This window comes from Mya arenaria, chromosome 13 (genome assembly GCF_026914265.1).
Source record: "Mya arenaria isolate MELC-2E11 chromosome 13, ASM2691426v1".
In the NCBI taxonomy this organism is placed as follows: Eukaryota; Metazoa; Mollusca; class Bivalvia; order Myida; family Myidae; genus Mya; species Mya arenaria.
In genome coordinates, this window is record NC_069134.1 from 68,107,685 (window position 1) to 68,118,775 (window position 11,091).

An 11,091-nucleotide genomic window follows, 5' to 3' on the forward strand; every position below is an offset into this window, starting at 1 on the left:
GCGTGAGGGGTGTGAAGCCAGAAAAGGAGGAGGTCCCAACCCTGAAAATTACGTCTACTTCGTGAAGTTAAGCAAACTTGAACCGCAACTCCTAGTGAACGAGTTGCTCGTCACTGCATAATTCCTTCCCCTGAAATATCGTTATCGTAGGCGAATGGATAGACAGGTCCAACAGAAGGGCATGCGCATAAGCCAGTAAAGAGGCTTGTACACCTGAACTTCTCCACGAAGAACACATAGGACGCGCACTTGTACATTTCAATAAAAAGAGCATGCGACGTTGTTTACTGACGTCATGACGCGCATTTTTGTTTATCAATGTTGACGTCATATAGTTATTCTAAAAATCGCGATTTTGCGAGTTTTTACTTTTATTTTTCAATCGAAATATATTATGATATGTTTAATTGCCCAATATTGAAATGGCAATGTATTTACCCATAAACCATACGGTAACAGAAATAAGAAGTGACACATCGGCTCTAGTAACTCAGCTGGCATAGGGGCCGTGGTACCAGACTGAATTTTCTAGCACTGCTAATTCCAATCGTAACAACTCGGTCATCCCGGCAAGCTTCGAGATTATAAGTATCTTTCATGGGCAAGAGTGTACAATAGGTTCCTCCCGACCCGAGCGTAGGGTGTTTTGCGGAAACGAGGTTTACCGAGTTTCCACAAAACACCCTGCGCGAGGGTCGGGATGAACCACCTCAGTTATACAAAATAAAGTAAAAATGATTTTTTGCTACAACTCTTTTGTGCGTAATGAAAATAACTGCGTCTGGATATGTGATGATTCATGTTTGTCATAGATATGCGCGCAGTGATTCAGATTATGTCAAATCGGTCGGATTTTTCAACTCCGGACCGGAACCACATGTCCGGTGTGCAAAAAATGAGGAGTAGAGGACTCACCATAAGTGTCCGTCATAGTCACACCTAAAATACTTTAGTTCACAGTAAACAGTGATCACACAGCACAAGTATTTTTGCAAAAGCAAATAGTTTGAATACTTTTGAATTTTCAGTAAAACTACATGGAGCGCCTTTAACCAGTATGACAACCGGTCGTAAGTTTGAAGACTTACCTACATGTACAACGAATGGGCGTGGCAACCTTTCAATAGTGGCAACATAGAGCATGAAAGCGAATGGAAGGGGGCAGCATACGGGCTTTAGAAAAAAGAACTCGCGTATTGTTTTTATCATTATTGTGCTTGTACATCGTGTAAATAGATATCTAAAAAAATGTTGTTTTTTTACAAAATTAAAATTGTCAATCTTTTCACGTTATGGATTGACAACGTTTAAGATGAAGGCGAGTGTGATGTCATTGTTAGTTGTTCCCTATTCGGAGTGGACGCTTCAACAGACAACGGTAGCAGGTTTTGCGTTGGTGGTAATTTCGATGCAAAGTGTTTACCATCGACATGTCTTAAAATCGGTTCAATCCATCAAAATATTCCAGACATATTCTTTTTTCGTCCTCTAGTATCCCTTTATAGTTAACTTCCCCTTATCTCCAGACCTCTCTCCCCCTTGTCCGTTTTGATCTCACCCATTTCCTTATCACTTTCCATACTCCATTATTGTCTTGCCTCACAATAATCCTTTCATCCACAGGGGCAGGTTGCGTTTTTTGACACACCACGGCCCTGTCCGTTTTTTTGTTGTTTTTTTTTTATCAATTTTTTTTTATCATTTTCCAGTAAGAATATGATGTGGTAACTGTAATTTGTGATAATTGGCAAAAAAAATTTGGTAAATTTTTATTTTATTATCTTTGTTTTCAGTATCGCCATTCCATATTGCCTTTCATTATCGCCCTCCCGTATTGCCTTTCAGTATCGCCCTCCCGTATCGCCTTTCATTCCCGCCCTTACCCAACCCTTTTCAGTATCGCCCTCCCGTATTGCCTTTCACTATCGCCCTCCCGTATCGCCTTTCAGTATCCCCCTCCCCTATCGCATTTCAGTATCGCCCTCCCGTATTGTCTTTCACTATCGCCCTCCCGTGTCGCCTTTCAGTATCCCCCTCCCCTATCGCCTTTCAGTATCGCCCTCCCGTATTGCCTTTCACTATCGCCCTCCCGTATCGCCTTTCAGTACCCCCCTTCCGTATTGCCTTTCAGTATCGCCCTCCCGTATTGCCTTTCACTATCGCCCTCCCGTATCGCCTTTCAGTACCCCCCTTCCGTATTGCCTTTCAGTATCCCCCTCCCGTATCGGCTTTCAGTATCGCCCTCCCGTATTGCCTTTCAGTATCGCCCTCCCGTATCACATTTCAGTATCGCCCTCCCGTATCGCCTTTCACTATCGCCCACCCGTATCGCCTTTCATTCCCGCCCACCTCCAACCCGTTATAGTATCGCCCTCCCGAATTGCCTTACAGTATCGCCCTCCCGTATTGCCTTACAGTATCGCCCTCCCGTATCCCCTTTCAGTATCGCCCTCCCGTATTGCCTTTCAGTATCGCCCTCCCGTATTGCCTTACAGTATCACCCTCCCGTATTGCCTTTCAGTATCGCCCTCCCGTATTGCCTTACAGTATCGCCCTCCCGTATTGCCTTACAGTATCGCCCTCCCGTATTGCCTTTCAGTATCGCCCTCCCGTATTGCCTTACAGTATCGCCCTCCCGTATTGCCTTACAGTATCGCCCTCCCGTATTGCCTTTCATTATCGCCTCCCGTATTGCCTTTCAGTGTCGCCCTCCCGTATTGCCTTTCATTCCCGCCCTTACCCAACCCCTTTCAGTATCGCCCTCCCGTATTGCCTTTCACTATCGCCCTCCCGTATCGCCTTTCAGTATACCCTCCCCTATCGCCTTTCAGTATCGCCCTCCCGTATTGCCTTTCACTATCGCCCTTCAGTACCCCCCTTCCGTATTGCCTTTCAGTATCCCCATCCCGTATCGGCTTTCAGTATCGCCCTCCCGTATTGCCTTTCTGTATCGCCCTCCCGTATTGCCTTTCATTATAGCCTCCCGTATCGCCTTTCAGTATTGCCCTCCCGTATTGCCTTTCATTATCGCCCTCCCGTATCGCCTTTCACTATCACCCTCCCGTATCGCCTTTCCCTATCGCCCTCCCGTATTGCCTTTCAATATCACCCTCCCGTATCGCCTTTCACTATCGCCCTCCCGTATTGCCTTTCTGTATCGCCCTCCCGTATTGCCTTTCATTATCGCCTCCCGTATTGCCTTTCAGTATTGCCCTCCCGTATTGCCTTTCATTATCGCCCTCCCGTATTGCCTTTCAGTATCGTCCTTCCGTATTGCTATTCATTATCGCCCTCCCGTATTGCCTTATAGTATCGCCCTTCCGTATTGCCTTTCAGTATCCCCATCCCGTATCGGCTTTCAGTATCGCCCTCCCGTATTGCCTTTCAGTATCGCCCTCCCTTATCACATTTCAGTATCGCCCTCCCGTATCGCCTTTCACTATCGCCCTTCCGTATCGCCTTTCAGTATCGCCCTCCCGTATCGCCTTTCACTATCACCCTCCCGTATCGCCTCTCAGTATCGCCCTCCCGTATTGCCTTTCAATATCGCCCTCCCGTATTGCCTTTCACTATCGCCCTCCCGTATTGCCTTTCTGTATCGCCCTCCCGTATTGCCTTTCATTATCGCCTCCCGTATCGCCATTCAGTATTGCCCTCCCGTATTGCCTTTCATTATCGCCCTCCCGTATTAACCTTTCAGTATCGTCCTTCCGTATTGCTATTCATTATCGCCCTCCCGTATTGCCTTATAGTATCGCCCTTCCGTATTGCTATTCAGTATCACCCTCCCGTATCGCCTTTCACTATTGCCCTCCCGTATTGTCTTTCACTATCGCCCTCCCGTATTGCCTTACAGTATCGCCCTCCCGTACTACCTTTCTGTATCGCCCTCCCGTGTTTCCTTACAGCAAGCCCCTCCCGTAATGCCTTTCTGTATCGCCCTCCCGTATTGCCTTTCATTCCCGCCCTCCCGTATTGCCTTTCACTATCGCCCTCCGGTATTGCCTTACAGTATCGCCCTCCCGTACTGCCTTTCTGTATCGCCCTCACGTGTTGCCTTACAGTATCCCCCTCCCGTAATGCCTTCCTGTATCGCCCTCCCGTATTGCCTTTCATTCCCGCCCTCCCGTATTGCCTTTCAGTATCGCCCTCCTACATTGCCTTTCATTCTCGCCCTACCGTACTGCCTTTCAGTATCGCCCCCCCCCTCCCCAAACCCTCTCAATATCTCGTGTACCCTTAACTTCTTAAACACACCATTTCCCCTTTCATGCGCGCTCCTTACGATGAAATAGCCTTGCATGAAGTTCTTACAAAACAGTATATGAACACGATCAGAAAAGCAACAAGAATAAACAGAGAAAGGGAAATAAGATTGAGATAAAGAAGAGATTTACTGATAGGTGGTAGTGGACCATGTGGAGGTGGCAGTGGGTTCCGGGTAAGCGGGGACAGTTTGGCTCCTGTCCGCCCGTCTGTCCGTGCGGTGACCTGGCTACCCATTGCGGCACCTCCCCAAACCCCTTTCATTCCCGCTCTTCAGTATTACCTTTGAGCATCGCCCTCCCCCAGCCCCTTTCATTCCCGGCTTCCCGTATAGCCATTCAGCATCGCCCTCCCCAAACCCCTTTCAGTATCGCCCTCCCCCAACCCCTTTCAGTATCGCCCTCCCCCATCCCCTTTCAGTATCGCCCTCCCGTATTGCCTTTCATTCCCACCCTCCCCCTTTCACTAACGCCCTCCCCTATTGCCTTTCAGTATCGCTCTCCCCCAACCCATTTCATTCTCGCCCTTCCCCCAACCCCTTTCATTCTCGCCCTACCGTGTTGTCTTTCAGTATCCCCCTCCCCCAACCCCTTTCAGTATCGCCATTCCATATTGCCTTTCATTATCGCCCTACCGTATTGCCTTTCAGTATCGCCCTCCCGTATTGCCTTTCAGTGTCGCCCTCCCGTATTGCCTCTCATTCCCGCCCTGCCCCAACACCTTTCACTACCGCCCTTCCATATTGCCTTTCTTCCCGCCCTCTCCAACCCCTTTCACCAACGCCCTTCCATATTGCCTTTCATTCCCGCCCACCTCCAACCCCTTACAGTATCGCCCTCCCGAATAGCCTTACAGTATCACCCTCCCGTATTGCCTTACAGTATCGTCCTCCCGTATCCCCTTTCAGTATCGCCCTCCCGTATTGCTTTTCAGTATCGCCCTCCCGTATTGCCTTACAATATCGCCCTCCCGTATTGGCCTTTCATTCCCGCCCTTACCCAACCCCTTTCAGTATCGCCCTCCCGTATTGCCTTTCACTATCGCCCTCCCGTATCGCCTTTCAGTATCCCCCTCCCCTATCGCATTTCAGTATCGCCCTCCCGTATTGCCTTTCACTATCGCCCTCCCCTATCGCCTTTCAGTACCCCCCTTCCGTATTGCCTTTCACTATCCCCCTCCCGTATCGGCTTTCAGTATCGCCCTCCCGTATTGCCTTTCAGTATCCCTTTCCCGTATCACATTTCAGTATCGCCCTCCCGTATCGCCTTTCACTATCGCCCTCCCGTATCGCATTTCAGTATCGCCCTCTCGTATCGCCTTTCAGTATCGCCCTCCCGTATTGCCTTTTAATATCGCCCTTCTGTTTTGCCTTTCACTATCGCCCTCCCGTATTGCCTTTCTGTATCGCCCTCCCGTATTGCCTTTCATTATCGCCTCCCGTATCGCCTTTCAGTATTGCCCTCCCGTATTGCCTTTCATTATCGCCCTCCCGTGTTGCCTTTCAGTATCGTCCTTCCGTATTGCTATTCATTATCGCCCTCCCGTATTGCCTTATAGTATCGCCCTTCCGTATTGCTATTCAGTATCGCCCTCCCGTATCGCCTTTCACTATTGCCCTCCCATATTGTCTTTCACTATCGCCCTCCCGTATTGCCTTACAGTATCGCCCTCCCGTACTACCTTTCTGTATCGCCCTCCCGTGTTGCCTTACAGTAAGCCCCTCCCGTAATGCCTTTCAGTATCGCCCCACCCCCCCGTATTGCCTTTCATTCACAACCTCCCGTATTGCCTTTCAGTATCGCCCTCCCGTATTGCCTTTCATTCCCGCCCTCCCTTATTGCCTTTCACTATCGCCCTCCCGTATTGCCTTACAGTATCGCCCTCCCGTACTGCCTTTCTGTATCGCCCTCACGTGTTGCCTTACAGTATCCCCCTCCCGTAATGCCTTCCTGTATCGCCCTCCCGTATTGCCTTTCATTCCCGCCCTCCCGTATTACCTTTCAGTATCGCCCTCCTATATTGCCTTTCATTCTCGCCCTACCGTACTGCCTTTCAGTATCCCCCCCCCTCCACAAACCCTCTCAATATCGCCCTCCCGAATCGTCTTTCAGAATCGCCCTGCTTTATAGACCATCATAATCGCCCTCTCGTGTACCCTTAACTTCTTAAACACACCATTTCCCCTTCCATGCGCACTCCTTACGATAAAATAGACTTGCATGAAGTTCTTACAAAACAGTATATGAACACGATCAGAAAAGCAACAAGAAGAAACAGAGAAAGGGAAATAAGATTGAGAAAAAGAAGAGATTTACTGATAGGTGGTAGTGGACCATGTGGAGGTGGCAGTGGGTTCCGGGTAAGCGGGGACAGTTTGGCTCCTGTCCGCCCGTCTGTCCGTGCGGTGACCTGGCTACCCATTGCGGCGCGGTTACTTTGACGCGCAGATTGCTTGATTGGAGGCAAAGGCTTGTTGTACATCCTGAAAAATGCACATATGGTGAACTATTGTGTAATGACATACTTTTAAATTAAGAATACTTTAAGCTCTGGCCCGTACCTAAGGGGTAACGGTTCGATATAGTAGTAGTAGTAGTAGTAGTAGTAGTAGTAGTAGTAGTGGTAGTGGTAGTGGTAGTGGTAGTAGTAGTAGTAGTAGTAGTAGTAGTAGTGGTAGTGGTAGTGGTAGTGGTAGTAGTAGCAGCAGCAGGAACAGCAGCAGCAGCAGCAGCAGCAGTAGCAGTAGTAGTAGTAGTAGTAGTAGTAGTAGTAGTAGTAGTAGTAGTAGTAGTAGTAGTAGTTTTATTCGTGCATTATGTCAATAACAGTACATTTCACATCAATATCAGATATATCACATATTATATTTGCATGATATTTAGAGTCCTAATAAGTTATATCACAGAAAGTTTAACATGAGATACAAAAAAATACAAGATCTACTAAAACAAGTATTACTTCTGGTGTTAATGATAAAGCTATCTAATTTATTACCAAATAAAGTTTAACATAATAAATGACATTGCACAGGATAACCCGTAAAGATTTGCACAAGCACAAAAGCTTATTTCCAACGGGGTCCATGTCTAAGGTATTAAAAGTGGCATTAAATGATTTAGTGAACAGTATTATATAATATAATATCATATACTCAGATGAATTAAATTAATATATGACATTCATCACAAATAAACTACTATCAGTATCACATAATTATATAATATACCACACAATTATACAAATAGTTAAGGAATATTTAAAAATTACCAAAAGCAACTATATAAAAATGTGCGTATTCTTAGAAAGCGCACTTATGTTTATCTAATACTAGTACATAAAAATTATGAATACAAAAAGACAGACTTTTCAAACTTCTCCATCTCATTTAAGAGGTGAGTTTTGACTAATTTCTTAAAAACACTTACTTTGATTCTATGTCTTTGATGTTATTTGGAAGCATGTTCCAATCCCGTATACCATTAAAATAAAAAGAAGCTGCTGTAAAACCACCATTATGTGGGACATAAAATTTTAAGTTGGATCTACTGCCATATGAGTGAACTTCGTTACATTTGGCAAAATTATCCTTCATATAACTTGGACACTTGTCATAAAATAGTTTGTGTACATGATTCAGCCTAAGTTGTCTACATCTTTGTTCGACATTTAAAAAACCAAGATCAGCAAAACTTGCCACTGAAAGCGAGGTTCTACAATGAAAATTATTAATAAAACGAACAATTTTATTTTGTGCCACCTGGAGTCTATTTTTAGACTTCATGGTAAGGCCACAGTACCAAGATGATGAAGCATAGTCAAGATGACATTGAACTAATGCATTACAAAGAGTTTTCCTAAGAGATTTGTTTAAAAATTCACGTTGTCTATATAAAAATTTTGATTCTAGAGTTAACCTTCTTAACAATATTGTTCACAGTAGATGTACCTGACAAATCAGAGTCCAAAATTGACCCAAGATATTTGACTGAATCCTGAGACTTGATTTCATGGCCATTACATTGCATGCTGAAATCCCCTATTTTGCCAAGTTTACGTTTGGAGCCAAAAATAATACATTCGGTCTTTCCTAAATGAAGGGTTATTTGTTATCAGTTAACCACATGCTGCAGTTTTGCAATTCTTGACCAAGAACTTGTCTAATAATATCAGGGTCTTTATGAGAAAATAAGATAGCGCTGTCATCAGCATAAAGTATAAGTTTGCAATTAGAACTGATGCTTGTATTCATGTCATTAATGTAGCATAAAACAGCAGAGGACCTAATATACTTCCTTGATGTACACCACACACAACTTGATTAAAAAGTCTGATTTGGTATTGTTAACATGAACAGACTGTTTTCTGTCGGTTAGGTATGAGCGAAACCACTCTACCAACTCCACACCCAAGACCTGTAGCTTTCCTGTATAACGGGTAAAACAGTTTCGTTAGATACATTAACTGTCCACAAATGATATTATTTAATGTACTCGTCATTTTTTGTAGTCTTTAGACATAGAAAAGTGATATTTTTAAGCTGTTGGTGAACATTTTTACAAACCTTTAGTCGTGAGTATTGACGTGGTGCAGCTACATAAGAGCGTTGCTACGTTAATGAACTATGACGTCACAGCGCGGCATTCTGGGACGGCGTTTTTCGTATCGATCCGCGTCGTCATCATCATCATCATCATCATCATTAGAGTGAGCAGCAGCAGCACAGCCATCATCACTATCTTGTTGTTGCATCACTGTTAATTCCCCATAAGTAATATAGTACAAGTAATTGCACAATAAAACATGTATTTCCAACGTACTCTGTTATTTATATATTTGTATAGAAAATGTTTGACGTCATTTGAATGAGTGTTATTCAATGCTACCTGAACCCCGTTTCAAGAAGGTATCTTTTTCGTAAAACTAACGCTGCTTGAGAGTGCTCAGGTTTACCGGTAAAGTTACGGGCATAATCTGCGATAAACATCCTTACGATACTTTTATTGAAACCCAGTTAACGCCAAAAACGGAGATACGCGTAGAACGTCACGATCTCAAGCCTTACGCTCGTTATTGGAACGTGGCCCTGTTTTATTGATGAATACAATAAAAAAATGTTTCAGGAAATGTATGCTATTTAAGTAATTCAATTTAAAGGTATGGTTTTAACCATGCTGGGAAAACGGCTTCGATTTTTTTTTTGGTCGAACTTCAGGAGAACGCTACTTGTTTGTCGTCTGCACGTGTATGATTATAGGTTTTAAAGAGTTCTCGTGTTTGATAAGGATTTTTTTTGAAAAGCTTAAGGCTAACAAGCCTTTTAAAAACTACCCACCTAAATGGCTAAGGCACGGCGTCCATCCGTTTCGTACGTCCGATGTCCACGTACAAGCCAAGTAGTGTGTTCTAAACGTTTCATAATTGGCACTGAACCATTTCCCCATAAACCATTACTTCCTAAGATGCAGCATAGATAACACTTCAATGTCTTATGTAAAGGTTTAACGCACTTCGGCGTCTTGCCAGGAGGGACATTAAATAAAATTTGTAATAAACATTTTAACCATTTATGTTAGCAACCAATCTATCTTAATTCCCCTGTTTAAAAAATGTTGTGGGCATTAATTACAATATGGTCACATGAATAGCTTAAGAGTTATGGAAAGGTGCTACCCCCTGTCCTTTTTATATAGCACCGTGCTATCCCCTGTCCTTTTTAGATAGCACTCTTCTGTCCCGAAAACCAGCATGATCACCATCCTGCCTTAATAGAATTAAATGCTTGAGACTGTCAAATAATACTTCTGATTTGATTAAAACTTATAATTGAATATATAAATACATGTACATACAAACTTTACATGGTAGGCAATTTAAACCTCAAATTTCTTCAATTAAACACAATCCGAAATTCATTATACTAAAAATTTCCACAGCTCAATACAACATGCTCTTTTTACCTCTAATAGACTGTCCTTTTTAAGCAGCGCACTGTCCTTTTTAAAACCTGACTGTACATGTACATGTATGCTTGTATAGGGATCTGTCCGAACTGATCAGATTTAAACTTGTAACATGGGGGCCTTTTCACCAAGAATCTTAGAAGTTTTGAACCTAGGAAGGATTTTAAACAGGGCAGTACTCCTGTGCAGGTATAAAATGGCTGTTAGAACGTTTGATGAACTTCAATCCTTGTCTTACATCAAGCAAAACTGAACTGTGTCTGAATGTTTCATGTTTTATTAACAAAGAAAATAATAAGAATATAATACATTTTCATTTAACAATACAGTAACCAGAGAAAGTATGACTTATTTCAAAAGAGATGTTTAAAAATGCAAAAAAAAGTCATGGGTGTTGTCAGCCACTCATCAGACTAGTGCACACATTCAAATCAATTCTTAGTGCCCAGCTAGTGAAATGGTAAAGATACCAAATGTCTCATCTTCAGAAAGGACGACTTCATATTTATAAACCAAAATTTAATGCCATTATACATGTACATTTTTTAAGAATAAGACACACAAATCTCAAAGGAACACCCAAATTCATTTGAAAATCAGATCCTGATATTTTTGTGTTTTGTTGTCTTTTCTAAATTATAAAAAATGGAAACATTTTTAGACATTATTCAGATTATTAAGGTTTAATCATGTCCTGAATTGTACACATCTTTCTGTGACAGCATTGAATGAATGATCTACTTCAACTTTAAGAGAGTCTGTTATCAAACTATAATCGAGCAGTAAGATAATCATTTTCATTACAATGTACATGTATCTGTCAAATAATGTGAAACATAGTTGTTGTTTTTTAAATCTGGTGACA